The following is a 26,109-nucleotide window of genomic DNA, read 5'->3' as shown; positions in this document are numbered from 1 at the left end:
GCATTGAAAAGAAGAAATGGTCCTATATAATAAGCAGCCTAAAAATAATTCCACAATATGGGCTCGTCCGGGATTTGAACCCGGGACCTCTCGCACCCGAAGTGAGAATCATACCCCTAGACCAACGAGCCTGATTCCCCTGTCAGCAATTTGAACAATTTCTGATGCGTCTTTCAGAAACAAAGCAGTGCTATTTGGCTGCTCTCTCTCTATGTGAGCCACACAAAGTCATGTTTTCTCTCAAGGTGTTGTTTTTTTCACTCTTGCAAGGAAGGGATCAGCCGATATCCTAGCTGCCAGTGAGCAGAAAAAAGGCACTGATGAGAACTGCAGGCACTTTCTGGCACTTGTACTTCTCTGCAAGTCCTGGACCCTTGCCCCATTAACTTCCACCCCAGAAGCAAGGGAGGGCCTGCCAATTCTTGCTCCTAAGAAAGAGGTGTTTGATTCTTGGATTCAAACACGCTCACTCAGCACTCAATGAGGCTCGATCAGGCGAGATTTATATGAGTGGCTCGCAGGACTGAAACACTCACCTGGGAGACCCAGGGTGGCTGAATTCCCAGAATGGCCATTGTTGGGCAAGTCACCTCCTTTCCTCCTGCCGCAATCTAGAATTGGCTGCAAATCACAAGATAGCGTTCAATGTCCGTGTGTACTGCCTACTCCCAGCTACCTCTCTGTCTTCCTTATGTAAATTAAAATTCGCAAGGGGGGACCAATGACAATCTGCTCCTCCCACATAACCAGGAAGCCCTGTTGAACATGTCTGCCTGTGTTGTTGCAGGGACAGTGCCTTCTCCGCCCAAAAGGTGGCAGGAGAGCCTCACAACAAAGATGGGATCAACTGCTTAATGAGAAACCAGCACAGCAGTTAGTGTGATGGAGTGCAAATTTAACGGAAGGTGTGCCTGAGGTGTCCCTTCCAGGAATACATGGAATTGTGATTGAGGGCCCAGCCTGATCGTTGGTGGATTTCTCGTCATATGTTACAGGTCCGTGCAAAGATTGTGGTGTGTGGGGAATGCACTGCAAAAAAACAGGACGATTTAAGGGTGTAAAAGAGACCTGTCAGAAGTGGGATTTGAACCCACGCCTCCATGAGGAGACCAGAAGTCTCAGTTGCACTGAAGATCAAGCTCTCTTGAGTCTGGCGCCTTAGACCACTCGGCCATCCTGACAGCCCTGGCTATGTACAGGTCTGACTCTTCTGTCTGCACTTGCCAATGTTTGCACTTACAGCGTTCGCAGCAATGTCACAGGTGTAAAGGCCCCACAATACAACATGGCATGATAAAAAAAAAGCTAGGCACAAGAGCGACCACTGATGGATGCGGATTACTTTGTTTCGTCTTGGAAAAGTAAAGGAAGTTTCCCACGGCTCGCTGGGTTCATGGACCGCCTCTTCTTAAGCTTGCATTGAGATAATAAGGTTTTAGAGGGTGCACATAAAAGCAGCTCATGCACAGTGTTTCTGCCCGGTCTCGAACCGGGGACCTTTCGCGTGTTAGGCGAACGTGATGACCACTACACTACAGAAATTAACTTGCTGTGTTTTACTGTTAGAGCAAGGTTCCTCTCAAGGATTCTCTCTACTTCTATTCCGCTGTATCAGCAGCCACTCAGAAAGCGAGGAGCAAGTGTGAAAACTGCAGAGATATCAGCCAACATGCTTGCAATTAGACGTATTAAAAATTTACTTATGCAGGCATCGACAGACAAATATCTGATGCCTAAATGCCAACAAGTACAGCTTGGGAAAGCATCACCTGGGACACACACAGACTAAGCATGAAGGCAGAAAAAGCATGGATATCCGTTTTTCTTCTGAGGTTCAAAATAATTTGTGCAACAATGCGCCGAGTGTAATGAGAAATAGTCAGGCATTGTCAGTTTTGAGTAGGATTCGTATGTTTACCTCTAAAAAAGGGCTCGTCCGGGATTTGAACCCGGGACCTCTCGCACCCTAAGCGAGAATCATACCCCTAGACCAACGAGCCGAGGCACACAAGAGTCACCTTTTGCACCGGCTCCGGGGGTTATTGGCAGCGAGTTGGTGAATGATTCACCCAAAGCAAGCAACTGCACATGCTGCTCTCTTCTGCAATATGGTTGCTGTCTTTTCCATGGCCGTCATCGAACAAGAAATGAAAATACCTCCATCCTTCAGACATTTTGTCTGCTCTAGGTGTAAGCTCTCGGTGAGGACAATAAAACAATTTCTGCTCTCATGCCTTGCTTTCATCAAGTAGGCCCACCCTTCAGTACAAAAGGACGTGCAAACGAATGGCGCAAACTATCGTCACTTCTCTTTTTGAGCTGTCACTGAAGCCCCTGGAGCACAGTACGTCACGCTGGTGAGGGATAGACAGCTTCCATTATCTCAGCTTTCCTATAAGTTGAGAGAGTAAATGCAAGCAATAAGCTGCTGTTTTTGCCCGGTCTCGAACCAGGGACCTTTCGCGTGTAAAGCGAACGTGATAACCACTACACCACAGAAACAGATACTCTTGCAGCAATCTTCTTGGCATGTAGTGGGCTGGAAAGCACAGACCAAGGGACAATGTCCATGAAGCTCAACGTTGGACCCTCCTTACCCGATCTCTTTCTTTGGAAGAAAGGAACGAGGACCACTTTTATTCCAAAAGGCGATTTTAAAACCAAACCTGAAATCACGCTAGAAAAACACTTTGAATTTAATGTTCCTACACTGATGGTCCACCCCAGAAAAGCAGTTGCAAAGAAGTCCGGCACTGAAATTCTATACGCCAAAACTGGGAAACAGCGTGCAGGGAAAGGAACTTTCTCACCATACACGGCGTCTTATAGCATTGAAAAGAAGAAATGGTCCTATATAATAAGCAGCCTAAAAATAATTCCACAACATGGGCTCGTCCGGGATTTGAACCCGGGACCTCTCGCACCCGAAGCGAGAATCATACCCCTAGACCAACGAGCCTGATTCCCCTGTCAGCAATTTGAACAATTTCTGATGCGTCTTTCAGAAACAAAGCAGTGCTATTTGGCTGCTCTCTCTCTATGTGAGCCACACAAAGTCATGTTTTCTCTCAAGGTGTTGTTTTTTTCACTCTTGCAAGGAAGGGATCAGCCGATATCCTAGCTGCCAGTGAGCAGAAAAAAGGCACTGATGAGAACTGCAGGCACTTTCTGGCACTTGTACTTCTCTGCAAGTCCTGGACCCTTGCCCCATAAACTTCCACCCCAGAAGCAAGGGAGGGCCTGCCAATTCTTGCTCCTAAGAAAGAGGTGTTTGATTCTTGGATTCAAACACGCTCACTCAGCGCTCGATCAGGCTCGATCAGGCTCGATTTATATGAGTGGCTCGCAGGACTGAAACACTCACCTGGGAGACCCAGGGTGGCTGAATTCCCAGAATGGCCATTGTTGGGCAAGTCACCTCCTTTCCTCCTGCCTCAATCTAGAATTGGCTGCAAATCACAAGATAGAGTTCAATGTCCGTGTGTACTGCCTACTCCCAGCTACCTCTCTGTCTTCCTTATGTAAATTAAAATTCGCAAGGGGGGACCAATGACAATCTGCTCCTCCCACATAACCAGGAAGCCCTGTTGAACATGTCTGCCTGTGTTGTTGCAGGGACAGTGCCTTCTCCGCCCAAAAGGTGGCAGGAGAGCCTCACAACAAAGATGGGATCAACTGCTTAATGAGAAACCAGCACAGCAGTTAGTGTGATGGAGTGCAAATTTAACGGAAGGTGTGCCTGAGGTGTCCCTTCCAGGAAAACATGGAATTGTGATTGAGGGCCCAGCCTGATCGTTGGTGGATTTCTCGTCATATGTTACAGGTCCGTGCAAAGATTGTGGTGTGTGGGGAATGCACTGCAAAAAACAGGACGATTTATGGGTGTAAAAGAGACCTGTCAGAAGTGGGATTTGAACCGACGCCTCCATGAGGAGACCAGAAGTCTCAGTTGCACTGAAGATCAAGCTCTCTTGAGTCTGGCGCCTTAGACCACTCGGCCATCCTGACAGCCCTGGCTATGTACAGGTCTGACTCTTCTGTCTGCACTTGCCAATGTTTGCACTTACAGCGTTCGCAGCAATGTCACAGGTGTAAAGGCCCCACAATACAACATGGCATGATAAAAAAAAAAAGCTAGGCACAAGAGCGACCACTGATGGATGCGGATTACTTTGTTTTGTCTTGGAAAAGTAAAGGAAGTTTCCCACGGCTCGCTGGGTTCATGGACCGCCTCTTCTTAAGCTTGCATTGAGATAATAAGGTTTTAGAGGGTGCACATAAAAGCAGCTCATGCACAGTGTTTCTGCCCGGTCTCGAACCGGGGACCTTTCGCGTGTTAGGCGAACGTGATGACCACTACACTACAGAAATTAACTTGCTGTGTTTTACTGTTAGAGCAAGGTTCCTCTCAAGGATTCTCTCTACTTCTATTCTGCTGTATCAGCAGCCACTCAGAAAGCGAGGAGCAAGTGTGAAAACTGCAGAGATATCAGCCAACATGCTTGCAATTAGACGTATTAAAAATTTACTTATGCAGGCATCGACAGACAAATATCTGATGCCTAAATGCCAGCAAGTACAGCTTGGGAAAGCATCACCTGGGACACACACAGACTAAGCATGAAGGCAGAAAAAGCATGGATATCCGTTTTTCTTCTGAGGTTCAAAATAATTTGTGCAACAATGCGCCGAATGTAATGAGAAATAGTCAGGCATTGTCAGTTTTGAGTAGGATTCGTATGTTTACCTCTAAAAAAGGGCTCGTCCGAGATTTGAACCCGGGACCTCTCACAACCTAAGCGAGAATCATACCCCTAGACCAACGAGCCGAGGCACACAAGAGTCACCTTTTGCACCGGCTCCGGGGGTTATTGGCAGCGAGTTGGTGAATGATTCACCCAAAGCAAGCAACTGCACATGTTGCTCTCTTCTGCAATATGGTTGCTGTCTTTTCCATGGCCGTCATCGAACAAGAAATGAAAATACCTCCATCCTTCAGACATTTTGTCTGCTCTAGGTGTAAGCTCTCGGTGAGGACAATAAAACAATTTCTGCTCTCATGCCTTGCTTTCATCAAGTAGGCCCACCCTTCAGTACAAAAGGACGTGCAAACGAATGGCGCAAACTATCGTCACTTCTCTTTTTGAGCTGTCACTGAAGCCCCTGGAGCACAGTACGTCACGCTGGTGAGGGATAGACAGCTTCCATTATCTCAGCTTTCCTATAAGTTGAGAGAGTAAATGCAAGCAATAAGCTGCTGTTTTTGCCCGGTCTCGAACCAGGGACCTTTCGCGTGTAAAGCGAACGTGATAACCACTACACCACAGAAACAGATACTCTTGCAGGAATCTTCTTGGCATGTAGTGGGCTGGAAAGCACAGACCAAGGGCCAATGTCCATGAAGCTCAACGTTGGACCCTCCTTACCCGATCTCTTTCTTTGGAAGAAAGGAACGAGGACCACTTTTATTCCAAAAGGCGATTTTAAAACCAAACCTGAAATCACGCTAGAAAAACACTTTGAATTTAATGTTCCTACACTGATGGTCCACCCCAGAAAAGCAGTTGCAAAGAAGTCCGGCACTGAAATTCTATACGCCAAAACTGGGAAACAGCGTGCAGGGAAAGGAACTTTCTCACCATACACGGCGTCTTATAGCATTGAAAAGAAGAAATGGTCCTATATAATAAGCAGCCTAAAAATAATTCCACAATATGGGCTCGTCCGGGATTTGAACCCGGGACCTCTCGCACCAGAAGTGAGAATCATACCCCTAGACCAACGAGCCTGATTCCCCTGTCAGCAATTTGAACAATTTCTGATGCGTCTTTCAGAAACAAAGCAGTGCTATTTGGCTGCTCTCTCTCTATGTGAGCCACACAAAGTCATGTTTTCTCTCAAGGTGTTGTTTTTTTCACTCTTGCAAGGAAGGGATCAGCCGATATCCTAGCTGCCAGTGAGCAGAAAAAAGGCACTGATGAGAACTGCAGGCACTTTCTGGCACTTGTACTTCTCTGCAAGTCCTGGACCCTTGCCCCATTAACTTCCACCCCAGAAGCAAGGGAGGGCCTGCCAATTCTTGCTCCTAAGAAAGAGGTGTTTGATTCTTGGATTCAAACACGCTCACTCAGCACTCAATGAGGCTCGATCAGGCGAGATTTATATGAGTGGCTCGCAGGACTGAAACACTCACCTGGGAGACCCAGGGTGGCTGAATTCCCAGAATGGCCATTGTTGGGCAAGTCACCTCCTTTCCTCCTGCCGCAATCTAGAATTGGCTGCAAATCACAAGATAGCGTTCAATGTCCGTGTGTACTGCCTACTCCCAGCTACCTCTCTGTCTTCCTTATGTAAATTAAAATTCGCAAGGGGGGACCAATGACAATCTGCTCCTCCCACATAACCAGGAAGCCCTGTTGAACATGTCTGCCTGTGTTGTTGCAGGGACAGTGCCTTCTCCGCCCAAAAGGTGGCAGGAGAGCCTCACAACAAAGATGGGATCAACTGCTTAATGAGAAACCAGCACAGCAGTTAGTGTGATGGAGTGCAAATTTAACGGAAGGTGTGCCTGAGGTGTCCCTTCCAGGAATACATGGAATTGTGATTGAGGGCCCAGCCTGATCGTTGGTGGATTTCTCGTCATATGTTACAGGTCCGTGCAAAGATTGTGGTGTGTGGGGAATGCACTGCAAAAAAACAGGACGATTTAAGGGTGTAAAAGAGACCTGTCAGAAGTGGGATTTGAACCCACGCCTCCATGAGGAGACCAGAAGTCTCAGTTGCACTGAAGATCAAGCTCTCTTGAGTCTGGCGCCTTAGACCACTCGGCCATCCTGACAGCCCTGGCTATGTACAGGTCTGACTCTTCTGTCTGCACTTGCCAATGTTTGCACTTACAGCGTTCGCAGCAATGTCACAGGTGTAAAGGCCCCACAATACAACATGGCATGATAAAAAAAAAGCTAGGCACAAGAGCGACCACTGATGGATGCGGATTACTTTGTTTCGTCTTGGAAAAGTAAAGGAAGTTTCCCACGGCTCGCTGGGTTCATGGACCGCCTCTTCTTAAGCTTGCATTGAGATAATAAGGTTTTAGAGGGTGCACATAAAAGCAGCTCATGCACAGTGTTTCTGCCCGGTCTCGAACCGGGGACCTTTCGCGTGTTAGGCGAACGTGATGACCACTACACTACAGAAATTAACTTGCTGTGTTTTACTGTTAGAGCAAGGTTCCTCTCAAGGATTCTCTCTACTTCTATTCCGCTGTATCAGCAGCCACTCAGAAAGCGAGGAGCAAGTGTGAAAACTGCAGAGATATCAGCCAACATGCTTGCAATTAGACGTATTAAAAATTTACTTATGCAGGCATCGACAGACAAATATCTGATGCCTAAATGCCAACAAGTACAGCTTGGGAAAGCATCACCTGGGACACACACAGACTAAGCATGAAGGCAGAAAAAGCATGGATATCCGTTTTTCTTCTGAGGTTCAAAATAATTTGTGCAACAATGTGCCGAGTGTAATGAGAAATAGTCAGGCATTGTCAGTTTTGAGTAGGATTCGTATGTTTACCTCTAAAAAAGGGCTCGTCCGGGATTTGAACCCGGGACCTCTCGCACCCTAAGCGAGAATCATACCCCTAGACCAACGAGCCGAGGCACACAAGAGTCACCTTTTGCACCGGCTCCGGGGGTTATTGGCAGCGAGTTGGTGAATGATTCACCCAAAGCAAGCAACTGCACATGCTGCTCTCTTCTGCAATATGGTTGCTGTCTTTTCCATGGCCGTCATCGAACAAGAAATGAAAATACCTCCATCCTTCAGACATTTTGTCTGCTCTAGGTGTAAGCTCTCGGTGAGGACAATAAAACAATTTCTGCTCTCATGCCTTGCTTTCATCAAGTAGGCCCACCCTTCAGTACAAAAGGACGTGCAAACGAATGGCGCAAACTATCGTCACTTCTCTTTTTGAGCTGTCACTGAAGCCCCTGGAGCACAGTACGTCACGCTGGTGAGGGATAGACAGCTTCCATTATCTCAGCTTTCCTATAAGTTGAGAGAGTAAATGCAAGCAATAAGCTGCTGTTTTTGCCCGGTCTCGAACCAGGGACCTTTCGCGTGTAAAGCGAACGTGATAACCACTACACCACAGAAACAGATACTCTTGCAGCAATCTTCTTGGCATGTAGTGGGCTGGAAAGCACAGACCAAGGGACAATGTCCATGAAGCTCAACGTTGGACCCTCCTTACCCGATCTCTTTCTTTGGAAGAAAGGAACGAGGACCACTTTTATTCCAAAAGGCGATTTTAAAACCAAACCTGAAATCACGCTAGAAAAACACTTTGAATTTAATGTTCCTACACTGATGGTCCACCCCAGAAAAGCAGTTGCAAAGAAGTCCGGCACTGAAATTCTATACGCCAAAACTGGGAAACAGCGTGCAGGGAAAGGAACTTTCTCACCATACACGGCGTCTTATAGCATTGAAAAGAAGAAATGGTCCTATATAATAAGCAGCCTAAAAATAATTCCACAACATGGGCTCGTCCGGGATTTGAACCCGGGACCTCTCGCACCCGAAGCGAGAATCATACCCCTAGACCAACGAGCCTGATTCCCCTGTCAGCAATTTGAACAATTTCTGATGCGTCTTTCAGAAACAAAGCAGTGCTATTTGGCTGCTCTCTCTCTATGTGAGCCACACAAAGTCATGTTTTCTCTCAAGGTGTTGTTTTTTTCACTCTTGCAAGGAAGGGATCAGCCGATATCCTAGCTGCCAGTGAGCAGAAAAAAGGCACTGATGAGAACTGCAGGCACTTTCTGGCACTTGTACTTCTCTGCAAGTCCTGGACCCTTGCCCCATAAACTTCCACCCCAGAAGCAAGGGAGGGCCTGCCAATTCTTGCTCCTAAGAAAGAGGTGTTTGATTCTTGGATTCAAACACGCTCACTCAGCGCTCGATCAGGCTCGATCAGGCTCGATTTATATGAGTGGCTCGCAGGACTGAAACACTCACCTGGGAGACCCAGGGTGGCTGAATTCCCAGAATGGCCATTGTTGGGCAAGTCACCTCCTTTCCTCCTGCCTCAATCTAGAATTGGCTGCAAATCACAAGATAGAGTTCAATGTCCGTGTGTACTGCCTACTCCCAGCTACCTCTCTGTCTTCCTTATGTAAATTAAAATTCGCAAGGGGGGACCAATGACAATCTGCTCCTCCCACATAACCAGGAAGCCCTGTTGAACATGTCTGCCTGTGTTGTTGCAGGGACAGTGCCTTCTCCGCCCAAAAGGTGGCAGGAGAGCCTCACAACAAAGATGGGATCAACTGCTTAATGAGAAACCAGCACAGCAGTTAGTGTGATGGAGTGCAAATTTAACGGAAGGTGTGCCTGAGGTGTCCCTTCCAGGAAAACATGGAATTGTGATTGAGGGCCCAGCCTGATCGTTGGTGGATTTCTCGTCATATGTTACAGGTCCGTGCAAAGATTGTGGTGTGTGGGGAATGCACTGCAAAAAACAGGACGATTTATGGGTGTAAAAGAGACCTGTCAGAAGTGGGATTTGAACCGACGCCTCCATGAGGAGACCAGAAGTCTCAGTTGCACTGAAGATCAAGCTCTCTTGAGTCTGGCGCCTTAGACCACTCGGCCATCCTGACAGCCCTGGCTATGTACAGGTCTGACTCTTCTGTCTGCACTTGCCAATGTTTGCACTTACAGCGTTCGCAGCAATGTCACAGGTGTAAAGGCCCCACAATACAACATGGCATGATAAAAAAAAAAAGCTAGGCACAAGAGCGACCACTGATGGATGCGGATTACTTTGTTTTGTCTTGGAAAAGTAAAGGAAGTTTCCCACGGCTCGCTGGGTTCATGGACCGCCTCTTCTTAAGCTTGCATTGAGATAATAAGGTTTTAGAGGGTGCACATAAAAGCAGCTCATGCACAGTGTTTCTGCCCGGTCTCGAACCGGGGACCTTTCGCGTGTTAGGCGAACGTGATGACCACTACACTACAGAAATTAACTTGCTGTGTTTTACTGTTAGAGCAAGGTTCCTCTCAAGGATTCTCTCTACTTCTATTCTGCTGTATCAGCAGCCACTCAGAAAGCGAGGAGCAAGTGTGAAAACTGCAGAGATATCAGCCAACATGCTTGCAATTAGACATATTAAAAATTTACTTATGCAGGCATCGACAGACAAATATCTGATGCCTAAATGCCAGCAAGTACAGCTTGGGAAAGCATCACCTGGGACACACACAGACTAAGCATGAAGGCAGAAAAAGCATGGATATCCGTTTTTCTTCTGAGGTTCAAAATAATTTGTGCAACAATGCGCCGAATGTAATGAGAAATAGTCAGGCATTGTCAGTTTTGAGTAGGATTCGTATGTTTACCTCTAAAAAAGGGCTCGTCCGAGATTTGAACCCGGGACCTCTCACAACCTAAGCGAGAATCATACCCCTAGACCAACGAGCCGAGGCACACAAGAGTCACCTTTTGCACCGGCTCCGGGGGTTATTGGCAGCGAGTTGGTGAATGATTCACCCAAAGCAAGCAACTGCACATGCTGCTCTCTTCTGCAATATGGTTGCTGTCTTTTCCATGGCCGTCATCGAACAAGAAATGAAAATACCTCCATCCTTCAGACATTTTGTCTGCTCTAGGTGTAAGCTCTCGGTGAGGACAATAAAACAATTTCTGCTCTCATGCCTTGCTTTCATCAAGTAGGCCCACCCTTCAGTACAAAAGGACGTGCAAACGAATGGCGCAAACTATCGTCACTTCTCTTTTTGAGCTGTCACTGAAGCCCCTGGAGCACAGTACGTCACGCTGGTGAGGGATAGACAGCTTCCATTATCTCAGCTTTCCTATAAGTTGAGAGAGTAAATGCAAGCAATAAGCTGCTGTTTTTTGCCCGGTCTCGAACCAGGGACCTTTCGCGTGTAAAGCGAACGTGATAACCACTACACCACAGAAACAGATACTCTTGCAGGAATCTTCTTGGCATGTAGTGGGCTGGAAAGCACAGACCAAGGGCCAATGTCCATGAAGCTCAACGTTGGACCCTCCTTACCCGATCTCTTTCTTTGGAAGAAAGGAACGAGGACCACTTTTATTCCAAAAGGCGATTTTAAAACCAAACCTGAAATCACGCTAGAAAAACACTTTGAATTTAATGTTCCTACACTGATGGTCCACCCCAGAAAAGCAGTTGCAAAGAAGTCCGGCACTGAAATTCTATACGCCAAAACTGGGAAACAGCGTGCAGGGAAAGGAACTTTCTCACCATACACGGCGTCTTATAGCATTGAAAAGAAGAAATGGTCCTATATAATAAGCAGCCTAAAAATAATTCCACAACATGGGCTCGTCTGGGATTTGAACCCGGGACCTCTCGCACCCGAAGCGAGAATCATACCCCTAGACCAACGAGCCTGATTCCCCTGTCAGCAATTTGAACAATTTCTGATGCGTCTTTCAGAAACAAAGCAGTGCTATTTGGCTGCTCTCTCTCTATGTGAGCCACACAAAGTCATGTTTTCTCTCAAGGTGTTGTTTTTTTCACTCTTGCAAGGAAGGGATCAGCCGATATCCTAGCTGCCAGTGAGCAGAAAAAAGGCACTGATGAGAACTGCAGGCACTTTCTGGCACTTGTACTTCTCTGCAAGTCCTGGACCCTTGCCCCATTAACTTCCACCCCAGAAGCAAGGGAGGGCCTGCCAATTCTTGCTCCTAAGAAAGAGGTGTTTGATTCTTGGATTCAAACACGCTCACTCAGCACTCAATGAGGCTCGATCAGGCGAGATTTATATGAGTGGCTCGCAGGACTGAAACACTCACCTGGGAGACCCAGGGTGGCTGAATTCCCAGAATGGCCATTGTTGGGCAAGTCACCTCCTTTCCTCCTGCCTCAATCTAGAATTGGCTGCAAATCACAAGATAGCGTTCAATGTCCGTGTGTACTGCCTACTCCCAGCTACCTCTCTGTCTTCCTTATGTAAATTAAAATTCGCAAGGGGGGACCAATGACAATCTGCTCCTCCCACATAACCAGGAAGCCCTGTTGAACATGTCTGCCTGTGTTGTTGCAGGGACAGTGCCTTCTCCGCCCAAAAGGTGGCAGGAGAGCCTCACAACAAAGATGGGATCAACTGCTTAATGAGAAACCAGCACAGCAGTTAGTGTGATGGAGTGCAAATTTAACGGAAGGTGTGCCTGAGGTGTCCCTTCCAGGAATACATGGAATTGTGATTGAGGGCCCAGCCTGATCGTTGGTGGATTTCTCGTCATATGTTACAGGTCCGTGCAAAGATTGTGGTGTGTGGGGAATGCACTGCAAAAAAACAGGACGATTTAAGGGTGTAAAAGAGACCTGTCAGAAGTGGGATTTGAACCCACGCCTCCATGAGGAGACCAGAAGTCTCAGTTGCACTGAAGATCAAGCTCTCTTGAGTCTGGCGCCTTAGACCACTCGGCCATCCTGACAGCCCTGGCTATGTACAGGTCTGACTCTTCTGTCTGCACTTGCCAATGTTTGCACTTACAGCGTTCGCAGCAATGTCACAGGTGTAAAGGCCCCACAATACAACATGGCATGATAAAAAAAAAAGCTAGGCACAAGAGCGACCACTGATGGATGCGGATTACTTTGTTTCGTCTTGGAAAAGTAAAGGAAGTTTCCCACGGCTCGCTGGGTTCATGGACCGCCTCTTCTTAAGCTTGCATTGAGATAATAAGGTTTTAGAGGGTGCACATAAAAGCAGCTCATGCACAGTGTTTCTGCCCGGTCTCGAACCGGGGACCTTTCACGTGTTAGGCGAACATGATGACCACTACACTACAGAAATTAACTTGCTGTGTTTTACTGTTAGAGCAAGGTTCCTCTCAAGGATTCTCTCTACTTCTATTCTGCTGTATCAGCAGCCACTCAGAAAGCGAGGAGCAAGTGTGAAAACTGCAGAGATATCAGCCAACATGCTTGCAATTAGACGTATTAAAAATTTACTTATGCAGGCATCGACAGACAAATATCTGATGCCTAAATGCCAGCAAGTACAGCTTGGGAAAGCATCACCTGGGACACACACAGACTAAGCATGAAGGCAGAAAAAGCATGGATATCCGTTTTTCTTCTGAGGTTCAAAATAATTTGTGCAACAATGCGCCGAGTGTAATGAGAAATAGTCAGGCATTGTCAGTTTTGAGTAGGATTCGTATGTTTACCTCTAAAAAAGGGCTCGTCCGGGATTTGAACCCGGGACCTCTCGCACCCTAAGCGAGAATCATACCCCTAGACCAACGAGCCGAGGCACACAAGAGTCACTTTTTGCACCGGCTCCGGGGGTTATTGGCAGCGAGTTGGTGAATGATTCACCCAAAGCAAGCAACTGCACATGCTGCTCTCTTCTGCAATATGGTTGCTGTCTTTTCCATGGCCGTCATCGAACAAGAAATGAAAATACCTCCATCCTTCAGACATTTTGTCTGCTCTAGGTGTAAGCTCTCGGTGAGGACAATAAAACAATTTCTGCTCTCATGCCTTGCTTTCATCAAGTAGGCCCACCCTTCAGTACAAAAGGACGTGCAAACGAATGGCGCAAACTATCGTCACTTCTCTTTTTGAGCTGTCACTGAAGCCCCTGGAGCACAGTACGTCACGCTGGTGAGGGATAGACAGCTTCCATTATCTCAGCTTTCCTATAAGTTGAGAGAGTAAATGCAAGCAATAAGCTGCTGTTTTTGCCCGGTCTCGAACCAGGGACCTTTCGCGTGTAAAGCGAACGTGATAACCACTACACCACAGAAACAGATACTCTTGCAGCAATCTTCTTGGCATGTAGTGGGCTGGAAAGCACAGACCAAGGGACAATGTCCATGAAGCTCAACGTTGGACCCTCCTTACCCGATCTCTTTCTTTGGAAGAAAGGAACGAGGACCACTTTTATTCCAAAAGGCGATTTTAAAACCAAACCTGAAATCACGCTAGAAAAACACTTTGAATTTAATGTTCCTACACTGATGGTCCACCCCAGAAAAGCAGTTGCAAAGAAGTCCGGCACTGAAATTCTATACGCCAAAACTGGGAAACAGCGTGCAGGGAAAGGAACTTTCTCACCATACACGGCGTCTTATAGCATTGAAAAGAAGAAATGGTCCTATATAATAAGCAGCCTAAAAATAATTCCACAACATGGGCTCGTCCGGGATTTGAACCCGGGACCTCTCGCACCCGAAGCGAGAATCATACCCCTAGACCAACGAGCCTGATTCCCCTGTCAGCAATTTGAACAATTTCTGATGCGTCTTTCAGAAACAAAGCAGTGCTATTTGGCTGCTCTCTCTCTATGTGAGCCACACAAAGTCATGTTTTCTCTCAAGGTGTTGTTTTTTTCACTCTTGCAAGGAAGGGATCAGCCGATATCCTAGCTGCCAGTGAGCAGAAAAAAGGCACTGATGACAACTGCAGGCACTTTCTGGCACTTGTACTTCTCTGCAAGTCCTGGACCCTTGCCCCATAAACTTCCACCCCAGAAGCAAGGGAGGGCCTGCCAATTCTTGCTCCTAAGAAAGAGGTGTTTGATTCTTGGATTCAAACACGCTCACTCAGCGCTCGATCAGGCTCGATCAGGCGAGATTTATAAGAGTGGCTCGCAGGACTGAAACACTCACCTGGGAGACCCAGGGTGGCTGAATTCCCAGAATGGCCATTGTTGGGCAAGTCACCTCCTTTCCTCCTGCCTCAATCTAGAATTGGCTGCAAATCACAAGATAGAGTTCAATGTCCGTGTGTACTGCCTACTCCCAGCTACCTCTCTGTCTTCCTTATGTAAATTAAAATTCGCAAGGGGGGACCAATGACAATCTGCTCCTCCCACATAACCAGGAAGCCCTGTTGAACATGTCTGCCTGTGTTGTTGCAGGGACAGTGCCTTCTCCGCCCAAAAGGTGGCAGGAGAGCCTCACAACAAAGATGGGATCAACTGCTTAATGAGAAACCAGCACAGCAGTTAGTGTGATGGAGTGCAAATTTAACGGAAGGTGTGCCTGAGGTGTCCCTTCCAGGAATACATGGAATTGTGATTGAGGGCCCAGCCTGATCGTTGGTGGATTTCTCGTCATATGTTACAGGTCCGTGCAAAGATTGTGGTGTGTGGGGAATGCACTGCAAAAAACAGGACGATTTATGGGTGTAAAAGAGACCTGTCAGAAGTGGGATTTGAACCCACGCCTCCATGAGGAGACCAGAAGTCTCAGTTGCACTGAAGATCAAGCTCTCTTGAGTCTGGCGCCTTAGACCACTCGGCCATCCTGACAGCCCTGGCTATGTACAGGTCTGACTCTTCTGTCTGCACTTGCCAATGTTTGCACTTACAGCGTTCGCAGCAATGTCACAGGTGTAAAGGCCCCACAATACAACATGGCATGATAAAAAAAAAAAGCTAGGCACAAGAGCGACCACTGATGGATGCGGATTACTTTGTTTCGTCTTGGAAAAGTAAAGGAAGTTTCCCACGGCTCGCTGGGTTCATGGACCGCCTCTTCTTAAGCTTGCATTGAGATAATAAGGTTTTAGAGGGTGCACATAAAAGCAGCTCATGCACAGTGTTTCTGCCCGGTCTCGAACCGGGGACCTTTCGCGTGTTAGGCGAACGTGATGACCACTACACTACAGAAATTAACTTGCTGTGTTTTACTGTTAGAGCAAGGTTCCTCTCAAGGATTCTCTCTACTTCTATTCTGCTGTATCAGCAGCCACTCAGAAAGCGAGGAGCAAGTGTGAAAACTGCAGAGATATCAGCCAACATGCTTGCAATTAGACGTATTAAAAATTTACTTATGCAGGCATCGACAGACAAATATCTGATGCCTAAATGCCAGCAAGTACAGCTTGGGAAAGCATCACCTGGGACACACACAGACTAAGCATGAAGGCAGAAAAAGCATGGATATCCGTTTTTCTTCTGAGGTTCAAAATAATTTGTGCAACAATGCGCCGAATGTAATGAGAAATAGTCAGGCATTGTCAGTTTTGAGTAGGATTCGTATGTTTACCTCTAAAAAAGGGCTCGTCCGAGATTTGAACCCGGGACCTCTCACAACCTAAGCGAGAATCATACCCCTAGACCAACGAGCCGAGGCACACAAGAGTCACCTTTTGCACCGGCTCCGGGGGTTATTGGCAGCGAGTTGGTGAATGATTCACCCAAAGCAAGCAACTGCACATGCTGCTCTCTTCTGCAATATGGTTGCTGTCTTTTCCATGGCCGTCATCGAACAAGAAATGAAAATACCTCCATCCTTCAGACATTTTGTCTGCTCTAGGTGTAAGCTCTCGGTGAGGACAATAAAACAATTTCTGCTCTCATGCCTTGCTTTCATCAAGTAGGCCCACCCTTCAGTACAAAAGGACGTGCAAACGAATGGCGCAAACTATCGTCACTTCTCTTTTTGAGCTGTCACTGAAGCCCCTGGAGCACAGTACGTCACGCTGGTGAGGGATAGACAGCTTCCATTATCTCAGCTTTCCTATAAGTTGAGAGAGTAAATGCAAGCAATAAGCTGCTGTTTTTGCCCGGTCTCGAACCAGGGACCTTTCGCGTGTAAAGCGAACGTGATAACCACTACACCACAGAAACAGATACTCTTGCAGGAATCTTCTTGGCATGTAGTGGGCTGGAAAGCACAGACCAAGGGCCAATGTCCATGAAGCTCAACGTTGGACCCTCCTTACCCGATCTCTTTCTTTGGAAGAAAGGAACGAGGACCACTTTTATTCCAAAAGGCGATTTTAAAACCAAACCTGAAATCACGCTAGAAAAACACTTTGAATTTAATGTTCCTACACTGATGGTCCACCCCAGAAAAGCAGTTGCAAAGAAGTCCGGCACTGAAATTCTATACGCCAAAACTGGGAAACAGCGTGCAGGGAAAGGAACTTTCTCACCATACACGGCGTCTTATAGCATTGAAAAGAAGAAATGGTCCTATATAATAAGCAGCCTAAAAATAATTCCACAATATGGGCTCGTCCGGGATTTGAACCCGGGACCTCTCGCACCCGAAGTGAGAATCATACCCCTAGACCAACGAGCCTGATTCCCCTGTCAGCAATTTGAACAATTTCTGATGCGTCTTTCAGAAACAAAGCAGTGCTATTTGGCTGCTCTCTCTCTATGTGAGCCACACAAAGTCATGTTTTCTCTCAAGGTGTTGTTTTTTTCACTCTTGCAAGGAAGGGATCAGCCGATATCCTAGCTGCCAGTGAGCAGAAAAAAGGCACTGATGAGAACTGCAGGCACTTTCTGGCACTTGTACTTCTCTGCAAGTCCTGGACCCTTGCCCCATTAACTTCCACCCCAGAAGCAAGGGAGGGCCTGCCAATTCTTGCTCCTAAGAAAGAGGTGTTTGATTCTTGGATTCAAACACGCTCACTCAGCACTCAATGAGGCTCGATCAGGCGAGATTTATATGAGTGGCTCGCAGGACTGAAACACTCACCTGGGAGACCCAGGGTGGCTGAATTCCCAGAATGGCCATTGTTGGGCAAGTCACCTCCTTTCCTCCTGCCGCAATCTAGAATTGGCTGCAAATCACAAGATAGCGTTCAATGTCCGTGTGTACTGCCTACTCCCAGCTACCTCTCTGTCTTCCTTATGTAAATTAAAATTCGCAAGGGGGGACCAATGACAATCTGCTCCTCCCACATAACCAGGAAGCCCTGTTGAACATGTCTGCCTGTGTTGTTGCAGGGACAGTGCCTTCTCCGCCCAAAAGGTGGCAGGAGAGCCTCACAACAAAGATGGGATCAACTGCTTAATGAGAAACCAGCACAGCAGTTAGTGTGATGGAGTGCAAATTTAACGGAAGGTGTGCCTGAGGTGTCCCTTCCAGGAATACATGGAATTGTGATTGAGGGCCCAGCCTGATCGTTGGTGGATTTCTCGTCATATGTTACAGGTCCGTGCAAAGATTGTGGTGTGTGGGGAATGCACTGCAAAAAAACAGGACGATTTAAGGGTGTAAAAGAGACCTGTCAGAAGTGGGATTTGAACCCACGCCTCCATGAGGAGACCAGAAGTCTCAGTTGCACTGAAGATCAAGCTCTCTTGAGTCTGGCGCCTTAGACCACTCGGCCATCCTGACAGCCCTGGCTATGTACAGGTCTGACTCTTCTGTCTGCACTTGCCAATGTTTGCACTTACAGCGTTCGCAGCAATGTCACAGGTGTAAAGGCCCCACAATACAACATGGCATGATAAAAAAAAAGCTAGGCACAAGAGCGACCACTGATGGATGCGGATTACTTTGTTTCGTCTTGGAAAAGTAAAGGAAGTTTCCCACGGCTCGCTGGGTTCATGGACCGCCTCTTCTTAAGCTTGCATTGAGATAATAAGGTTTTAGAGGGTGCACATAAAAGCAGCTCATGCACAGTGTTTCTGCCCGGTCTCGAACCGGGGACCTTTCGCGTGTTAGGCGAACGTGATGACCACTACACTACAGAAATTAACTTGCTGTGTTTTACTGTTAGAGCAAGGTTCCTCTCAAGGATTCTCTCTACTTCTATTCCGCTGTATCAGCAGCCACTCAGAAAGCGAGGAGCAAGTGTGAAAACTGCAGAGATATCAGCCAACATGCTTGCAATTAGACGTATTAAAAATTTACTTATGCAGGCATCGACAGACAAATATCTGATGCCTAAATGCCAACAAGTACAGCTTGGGAAAGCATCACCTGGGACACACACAGACTAAGCATGAAGGCAGAAAAAGCATGGATATCCGTTTTTCTTCTGAGGTTCAAAATAATTTGTGCAACAATGCGCCGAGTGTAATGAGAAATAGTCAGGCATTGTCAGTTTTGAGTAGGATTCGTATGTTTACCTCTAAAAAAGGGCTCGTCCGGGATTTGAACCCGGGACCTCTCGCACCCTAAGCGAGAATCATACCCCTAGACCAACGAGCCGAGGCACACAAGAGTCACCTTTTGCACCGGCTCCGGGGGTTATTGGCAGCGAGTTGGTGAATGATTCACCCAAAGCAAGCAACTGCACATGCTGCTCTCTTCTGCAATATGGTTGCTGTCTTTTCCATGGCCGTCATCGAACAAGAAATGAAAATACCTCCATCCTTCAGACATTTTGTCTGCTCTAGGTGTAAGCTCTCGGTGAGGACAATAAAACAATTTCTGCTCTCATGCCTTGCTTTCATCAAGTAGGCCCACCCTTCAGTACAAAAGGACGTGCAAACGAATGGCGCAAACTATCGTCACTTCTCTTTTTGAGCTGTCACTGAAGCCCCTGGAGCACAGTACGTCACGCTGGTGAGGGATAGACAGCTTCCATTATCTCAGCTTTCCTATAAGTTGAGAGAGTAAATGCAAGCAATAAGCTGCTGTTTTTGCCCGGTCTCGAACCAGGGACCTTTCGCGTGTAAAGCGAACGTGATAACCACTACACCACAGAAACAGATACTCTTGCAGCAATCTTCTTGGCATGTAGTGGGCTGGAAAGCACAGACCAAGGGACAATGTCCATGAAGCTCAACGTTGGACCCTCCTTACCCGATCTCTTTCTTTGGAAGAAAGGAACGAGGACCACTTTTATTCCAAAAGGCGATTTTAAAACCAAACCTGAAATCACGCTAGAAAAACACTTTGAATTTAATGTTCCTACACTGATGGTCCACCCCAGAAAAGCAGTTGCAAAGAAGTCCGGCACTGAAATTCTATACGCCAAAACTGGGAAACAGCGTGCAGGGAAAGGAACTTTCTCACCATACACGGCGTCTTATAGCATTGAAAAGAAGAAATGGTCCTATATAATAAGCAGCCTAAAAATAATTCCACAACATGGGCTCGTCCGGGATTTGAACCCGGGACCTCTCGCACCCGAAGCGAGAATCATACCCCTAGACCAACGAGCCTGATTCCCCTGTCAGCAATTTGAACAATTTCTGATGCGTCTTTCAGAAACAAAGCAGTGCTATTTGGCTGCTCTCTCTCTATGTGAGCCACACAAAGTCATGTTTTCTCTCAAGGTGTTGTTTTTTTCACTCTTGCAAGGAAGGGATCAGCCGATATCCTAGCTGCCAGTGAGCAGAAAAAAGGCACTGATGAGAACTGCAGGCACTTTCTGGCACTTGTACTTCTCTGCAAGTCCTGGACCCTTGCCCCATAAACTTCCACCCCAGAAGCAAGGGAGGGCCTGCCAATTCTTGCTCCTAAGAAAGAGGTGTTTGATTCTTGGATTCAAACACGCTCACTCAGCGCTCGATCAGGCTCGATCAGGCTCGATTTATATGAGTGGCTCGCAGGACTGAAACACTCACCTGGGAGACCCAGGGTGGCTGAATTCCCAGAATGGCCATTGTTGGGCAAGTCACCTCCTTTCCTCCTGCCTCAATCTAGAATTGGCTGCAAATCACAAGATAGAGTTCAATGTCCGTGTGTACTGCCTACTCCCAGCTACCTCTCTGTCTTCCTTATGTAAATTAAAATTCGCAAGGGGGGACCAATGACAATCTGCTCCTCCCACATAACCAGGAAGCCCTGTTGAACATGTCTGCCTGTGTTGTTGCAGGGACAGTGCCTTCTCCGCCCAAAAGGTGGCAGGAGAGCCTCACAACAAAGATGGGATCAACTGCTTAATGAGAAACCAGCACAGCAGTTAGTGTGATGGAGTGCAAATTTAACGGAAGGTGTGCCTGAGGTGTCCCTTCCAGGAAAACATGGAATTGTGATTGAGGGCCCAGCCTGATCGTTGGTGGATTTCTCGTCATATGTTACAGGTCCGTGCAAAGATTGTGGTGTGTGGGGAATGCACTGCAAAAAACAGGACGATTTATGGGTGTAAAAGAGACCTGTCAGAAGTGGGATTTGAACCCACGCCTCCATGAGGAGACCAGAAGTCTCAGTTGCACTGAAGATCAAGCTCTCTTGAGTCTGGCGCCTTAGACCACTCGGCCATCCTGACAGCCCTGGCTATGTACAGGTCTGACTCTTCTGTCTGCACTTGCCAATGTTTGCACTTACAGCGTTCGCAGCAATGTCACAGGTGTAAAGGCCCCACAATACAACATGGCATGATAAAAAAAAAAAGCTAGGCACAAGAGCGACCACTGATGGATGCGGATTACTTTGTTTTGTCTTGGAAAAGTAAAGGAAGTTTCCCACGGCTCGCTGGGTTCATGGACCGCCTCTTCTTAAGCTTGCATTGAGATAATAAGGTTTTAGAGGGTGCACATAAAAGCAGCTCATGCACAGTGTTTCTGCCCGGTCTCGAACCGGGGACCTTTCGCGTGTTAGGCGAACGTGATGACCACTACACTACAGAAATTAACTTGCTGTGTTTTACTGTTAGAGCAAGGTTCCTCTCAAGGATTCTCTCTACTTCTATTCTGCTGTATCAGCAGCCACTCAGAAAGCGAGGAGCAAGTGTGAAAACTGCAGAGATATCAGCCAACATGCTTGCAATTAGACATATTAAAAATTTACTTATGCAGGCATCGACAGACAAATATCTGATGCCTAAATGCCAGCAAGTACAGCTTGGGAAAGCATCACCTGGGACACACACAGACTAAGCATGAAGGCAGAAAAAGCATGGATATCCGTTTTTCTTCTGAGGTTCAAAATAATTTGTGCAACAATGCGCCGAATGTAATGAGAAATAGTCAGGCATTGTCAGTTTTGAGTAGGATTCGTATGTTTACCTCTAAAAAAGGGCTCGTCCGAGATTTGAACCCGGGACCTCTCACAACCTAAGCGAGAATCATACCCCTAGACCAACGAGCCGAGGCACACAAGAGTCACCTTTTGCACCGGCTCCGGGGGTTATTGGCAGCGAGTTGGTGAATGATTCACCCAAAGCAAGCAACTGCACATGCTGCTCTCTTCTGCAATATGGTTGCTGTCTTTTCCATGGCCGTCATCGAACAAGAAATGAAAATACCTCCATCCTTCAGACATTTTGTCTGCTCTAGGTGTAAGCTCTCGGTGAGGACAATAAAACAATTTCTGCTCTCATGCCTTGCTTTCATCAAGTAGGCCCACCCTTCAGTACAAAAGGACGTGCAAACGAATGGCGCAAACTATCGTCACTTCTCTTTTTGAGCTGTCACTGAAGCCCCTGGAGCACAGTACGTCACGCTGGTGAGGGATAGACAGCTTCCATTATCTCAGCTTTCCTATAAGTTGAGAGAGTAAATGCAAGCAATAAGCTGCTGTTTTTTGCCCGGTCTCGAACCAGGGACCTTTCGCGTGTAAAGCGAACGTGATAACCACTACACCACAGAAACAGATACTCTTGCAGGAATCTTCTTGGCATGTAGTGGGCTGGAAAGCACAGACCAAGGGCCAATGTCCATGAAGCTCAACGTTGGACCCTCCTTACCCGATCTCTTTCTTTGGAAGAAAGGAACGAGGACCACTTTTATTCCAAAAGGCGATTTTAAAACCAAACCTGAAATCACGCTAGAAAAACACTTTGAATTTAATGTTCCTACACTGATGGTCCACCCCAGAAAAGCAGTTGCAAAGAAGTCCGGCACTGAAATTCTATACGCCAAAACTGGGAAACAGCGTGCAGGGAAAGGAACTTTCTCACCATACACGGCGTCTTATAGCATTGAAAAGAAGAAATGGTCCTATATAATAAGCAGCCTAAAAATAATTCCACAACATGGGCTCGTCTGGGATTTGAACCCGGGACCTCTCGCACCCGAAGCGAGAATCATACCCCTAGACCAACGAGCCTGATTCCCCTGTCAGCAATTTGAACAATTTCTGATGCGTCTTTCAGAAACAAAGCAGTGCTATTTGGCTGCTCTCTCTCTATGTGAGCCACACAAAGTCATGTTTTCTCTCAAGGTGTTGTTTTTTTCACTCTTGCAAGGAAGGGATCAGCCGATATCCTAGCTGCCAGTGAGCAGAAAAAAGGCACTGATGAGAACTGCAGGCACTTTCTGGCACTTGTACTTCTCTGCAAGTCCTGGACCCTTGCCCCATTAACTTCCACCCCAGAAGCAAGGGAGGGCCTGCCAATTCTTGCTCCTAAGAAAGAGGTGTTTGATTCTTGGATTCAAACACGCTCACTCAGCACTCAATGAGGCTCGATCAGGCGAGATTTATATGAGTGGCTCGCAGGACTGAAACACTCACCTGGGAGACCCAGGGTGGCTGAATTCCCAGAATGGCCATTGTTGGGCAAGTCACCTCCTTTCCTCCTGCCTCAATCTAGAATTGGCTGCAAATCACAAGATAGCGTTCAATGTCCGTGTGTACTGCCTACTCCCAGCTACCTCTCTGTCTTCCTTATGTAAATTAAAATTCGCAAGGGGGGACCAATGACAATCTGCTCCTCCCACATAACCAGGAAGCCCTGTTGAACATGTCTGCCTGTGTTGTTGCAGGGACAGTGCCTTCTCCGCCCAAAAGGTGGCAGGAGAGCCTCACAACAAAGATGGGATCAACTGCTTAATGAGAAACCAGCACAGCAGTTAGTGTGATGGAGTGCAAATTTAACGGAAGGTGTGCCTGAGGTGTCCCTTCCAGGAATACATGGAATTGTGATTGAGGGCCCAGCCTGATCGTTGGTGGATTTCTCGTCATATGTTACAGGTCCGTGCAAAGATTGTGGTGTGTGGGGAATGCACTGCAAAAAAACAGGACGATTTAAGGGTGTAAAAGAGACCTGTCAGAAGTGGGATTTGAACCCACGCCTCCATGAGGAGACCAGAAGTCTCAGTTGCACTGAAGATCAAGCTCTCTTGAGTCTGGCGCCTTAGACCACTCGGCCATCCTGACAGCCCTGGCTATGTACAGGTCTGACTCTTCTGTCTGCACTTGCCAATGTTTGCACTTACAGCGTTCGCAGCAATGTCACAGGTGTAAAGGCCCCACAATACAACATGGCATGATAAAAAAAAAAGCTAGGCACAAGAGCGACCACTGATGGATGCGGATTACTTTGTTTCGTCTTGGAAAAGTAAAGGAAGTTTCCCACGGCTCGCTGGGTTCATGGACCGCCTCTTCTTAAGCTTGCATTGAGATAATAAGGTTTTAGAGGGTGCACATAAAAGCAGCTCATGCACAGTGTTTCTGCCCGGTCTCGAACCGGGGACCTTTCGCGTGTTAGGCGAACGTGATGACCACTACACTACAGAAATTAACTTGCTGTGTTTTACTGTTAGAGCAAGGTTCCTCTCAAGGATTCTCTCTACTTCTATTCTGCTGTATCAGCAGCCACTCAGAAAGCGAGGAGCAAGTGTGAAAACTGCAGAGATATCAGCCAACATGCTTGCAATTAGACGTATTAAAAATTTACTTATGCAGGCATCGACAGACAAATATCTGATGCCTAAATGCCAGCAAGTACAGCTTGGGAAAGCATCACCTGGGACACACACAGACTAAGCATGAAGGCAGAAAAAGCATGGATATCCGTTTTTCTTCTGAGGTTCAAAATAATTTGTGCAACAATGCGCCGAATGTAATGAGAAATAGTCAGGCATTGTCAGTTTTGAGTAGGATTCGTATGTTTACCTCTAAAAAAGGGCTCGTCCGAGATTTGAACCCGGGACCTCTCACAACCTAAGCGAGAATCATACCCCTAGACCAACGAGCCGAGGCACACAAGAGTCACCTTTTGCACCGGCTCCGGGGGTTATTGGCAGCGAGTTGGTGAATGATTCACCCAAAGCAAGCAACTGCACATGCTGCTCTCTTCTGCAATATGGTTGCTGTCTTTTCCATGGCCGTCATCGAACAAGAAATGAAAATACCTCCATCCTTCAGACATTTTGTCTGCTCTAGGTGTAAGCTCTCGGTGAGGACAATAAAACAATTTCTGCTCTCATGCCTTGCTTTCATCAAGTAGGCCCACCCTTCAGTACAAAAGGACGTGCAAACGAATGGCGCAAACTATCGTCACTTCTCTTTTTGAGCTGTCACTGAAGCCCCTGGAGCACAGTACGTCACGCTGGTGAGGGATAGACAGCTTCCATTATCTCAGCTTTCCTATAAGTTGAGAGAGTAAATGCAAGCAATAAGCTGCTGTTTTTGCCCGGTCTCGAACCAGGGACCTTTCGCGTGTAAAGCGAACGTGATAACCACTACACCACAGAAACAGATACTCTTGCAGGAATCTTCTTGGCATGTAGTGGGCTGGAAAGCACAGACCAAGGGCCAATGTCCATGAAGCTCAACGTTGGACCCTCCTTACCCGATCTCTTTCTTTGGAAGAAAGGAACGAGGACCACTTTTATTCCAAAAGGCGATTTTAAAACCAAACCTGAAATCACGCTAGAAAAACACTTTGAATTTAATGTTCCTACACTGATGGTCCACCCCAGAAAAGCAGTTGCAAAGAAGTCCGGCACTGAAATTCTATACGCCAAAACTGGGAAACAGCGTGCAGGGAAAGGAACTTTCTCACCATACACGGCGTCTTATAGCATTGAAAAGAAGAAATGGTCCTATATAATAAGCAGCCTAAAAATAATTCCACAACATGGGCTCGTCTGGGATTTGAACCCGGGACCTCTCGCACCCGAAGCGAGAATCATACCCCTAGACCAACGAGCCTGATTCCCCTGTCAGCAATTTGAACAATTTCTGATGCGTCTTTCAGAAAAAAAGCAGTGCTATTTGGCTGCTCTCTCTCTATGTGAGCCACACAAAGTCATGTTTTCTCTCAAGGTGTTGTTTTTTTCACTCTTGCAAGGAAGGGATCAGCCGATATCCTAGCTGCCAGTGAGCAGAAAAAAGGCACTGATGAGAACTGCAGGCACTTTCTGGCACTTGTACTTCTCTGCAAGTCCTGGACCCTTGCCCCATAAACTTCCACCCCAGAAGCAAGGGAGGGCCTGCCAATTCTTGCTCCTAAGAAAGAGGTGTTTGATTCTTGGATTCAAACACGCTCACTCAGCGCTCGATCAGGCTCGATCAGGCGAGATTTATATGAGTGGCTCGCAGGACTGAAACACTCACCTGGGAGACCCAGGGTGGCTGAATTCCCAGAATGGCCATTGTTGGGCAAGTCACCTCCTTTCCTCCTGCCTCAATCTAGAATTGGCTGCAAATCACAAGATAGAGTTCAATAT

The 26,109-nt window shown here is 47.1% G+C and overlaps 17 non-coding genes across 17 annotated transcripts; all 17 read right to left on the bottom strand.

Moving 5' to 3' along the window:
• Positions 1-59: 59 nt before the first annotated feature.
• TRNAP-CGG (transfer RNA proline (anticodon CGG)) lies at positions 60-131 on the bottom strand. The gene has a single exon. It is a non-coding gene; the product is annotated as a tRNA-Pro (tRNA).
• A 938-nt stretch (positions 132-1,069) lies between these two features.
• TRNAL-CAA (transfer RNA leucine (anticodon CAA)) lies at positions 1,070-1,181 on the bottom strand. The gene is made up of 2 exons: positions 1,144-1,181; positions 1,070-1,115 (listed from the first exon to the last, which is right to left on the bottom strand). It is a non-coding gene; the product is annotated as a tRNA-Leu (tRNA).
• A 747-nt stretch (positions 1,182-1,928) lies between these two features.
• Positions 1,929-2,000, bottom strand: TRNAP-AGG (transfer RNA proline (anticodon AGG)). The gene has a single exon. It is a non-coding gene; the product is annotated as a tRNA-Pro (tRNA).
• Positions 2,001-2,887: 887 nt separating this feature from the next.
• Positions 2,888-2,959, bottom strand: TRNAP-CGG (transfer RNA proline (anticodon CGG)). The gene has a single exon. It is a non-coding gene; the product is annotated as a tRNA-Pro (tRNA).
• A 3,767-nt stretch (positions 2,960-6,726) lies between these two features.
• On the bottom strand, positions 6,727-6,838 carry TRNAL-CAA (transfer RNA leucine (anticodon CAA)). The gene is made up of 2 exons: positions 6,801-6,838; positions 6,727-6,772 (listed from the first exon to the last, which is right to left on the bottom strand). It is a non-coding gene; the product is annotated as a tRNA-Leu (tRNA).
• A 747-nt stretch (positions 6,839-7,585) lies between these two features.
• On the bottom strand, positions 7,586-7,657 carry TRNAP-AGG (transfer RNA proline (anticodon AGG)). The gene has a single exon. It is a non-coding gene; the product is annotated as a tRNA-Pro (tRNA).
• An 887-nt stretch (positions 7,658-8,544) lies between these two features.
• On the bottom strand, positions 8,545-8,616 carry TRNAP-CGG (transfer RNA proline (anticodon CGG)). The gene has a single exon. It is a non-coding gene; the product is annotated as a tRNA-Pro (tRNA).
• Positions 8,617-12,384: 3,768 nt separating this feature from the next.
• Positions 12,385-12,496, bottom strand: TRNAL-CAA (transfer RNA leucine (anticodon CAA)). The gene is made up of 2 exons: positions 12,459-12,496; positions 12,385-12,430 (listed from the first exon to the last, which is right to left on the bottom strand). It is a non-coding gene; the product is annotated as a tRNA-Leu (tRNA).
• A 748-nt stretch (positions 12,497-13,244) lies between these two features.
• Positions 13,245-13,316, bottom strand: TRNAP-AGG (transfer RNA proline (anticodon AGG)). Its single transcript has one exon. It is a non-coding gene; the product is annotated as a tRNA-Pro (tRNA).
• An 887-nt stretch (positions 13,317-14,203) lies between these two features.
• Positions 14,204-14,275, bottom strand: TRNAP-CGG (transfer RNA proline (anticodon CGG)). The gene has a single exon. It is a non-coding gene; the product is annotated as a tRNA-Pro (tRNA).
• Positions 14,276-15,212: 937 nt separating this feature from the next.
• Positions 15,213-15,324, bottom strand: TRNAL-CAA (transfer RNA leucine (anticodon CAA)). The gene is made up of 2 exons: positions 15,287-15,324; positions 15,213-15,258 (listed from the first exon to the last, which is right to left on the bottom strand). It is a non-coding gene; the product is annotated as a tRNA-Leu (tRNA).
• Positions 15,325-17,032: 1,708 nt separating this feature from the next.
• TRNAP-CGG (transfer RNA proline (anticodon CGG)) lies at positions 17,033-17,104 on the bottom strand. The gene has a single exon. It is a non-coding gene; the product is annotated as a tRNA-Pro (tRNA).
• Positions 17,105-18,042: 938 nt separating this feature from the next.
• On the bottom strand, positions 18,043-18,154 carry TRNAL-CAA (transfer RNA leucine (anticodon CAA)). The gene is made up of 2 exons: positions 18,117-18,154; positions 18,043-18,088 (listed from the first exon to the last, which is right to left on the bottom strand). It is a non-coding gene; the product is annotated as a tRNA-Leu (tRNA).
• A 747-nt stretch (positions 18,155-18,901) lies between these two features.
• On the bottom strand, positions 18,902-18,973 carry TRNAP-AGG (transfer RNA proline (anticodon AGG)). The gene has a single exon. It is a non-coding gene; the product is annotated as a tRNA-Pro (tRNA).
• Positions 18,974-19,860: 887 nt separating this feature from the next.
• On the bottom strand, positions 19,861-19,932 carry TRNAP-CGG (transfer RNA proline (anticodon CGG)). Its single transcript has one exon. It is a non-coding gene; the product is annotated as a tRNA-Pro (tRNA).
• A 937-nt stretch (positions 19,933-20,869) lies between these two features.
• TRNAL-CAA (transfer RNA leucine (anticodon CAA)) lies at positions 20,870-20,981 on the bottom strand. Its single transcript has 2 exons — positions 20,944-20,981; positions 20,870-20,915 (listed from the first exon to the last, which is right to left on the bottom strand). It is a non-coding gene; the product is annotated as a tRNA-Leu (tRNA).
• Positions 20,982-23,700: 2,719 nt separating this feature from the next.
• TRNAL-CAA (transfer RNA leucine (anticodon CAA)) lies at positions 23,701-23,812 on the bottom strand. Its single transcript has 2 exons — positions 23,775-23,812; positions 23,701-23,746 (listed from the first exon to the last, which is right to left on the bottom strand). It is a non-coding gene; the product is annotated as a tRNA-Leu (tRNA).
• Between the last annotated feature and the right edge of the window lie 2,297 nt (positions 23,813-26,109).

Source organism: Triturus cristatus, chromosome 10, assembly GCF_964204655.1.
Source record: "Triturus cristatus chromosome 10, aTriCri1.1, whole genome shotgun sequence".
NCBI lineage: Eukaryota > Metazoa > Chordata > Amphibia > Caudata > Salamandridae > Triturus > Triturus cristatus.
The sequence above is the reverse complement of the archived record's forward strand: the minus strand, read 5'-3'. Positions and strand labels throughout refer to the sequence as shown.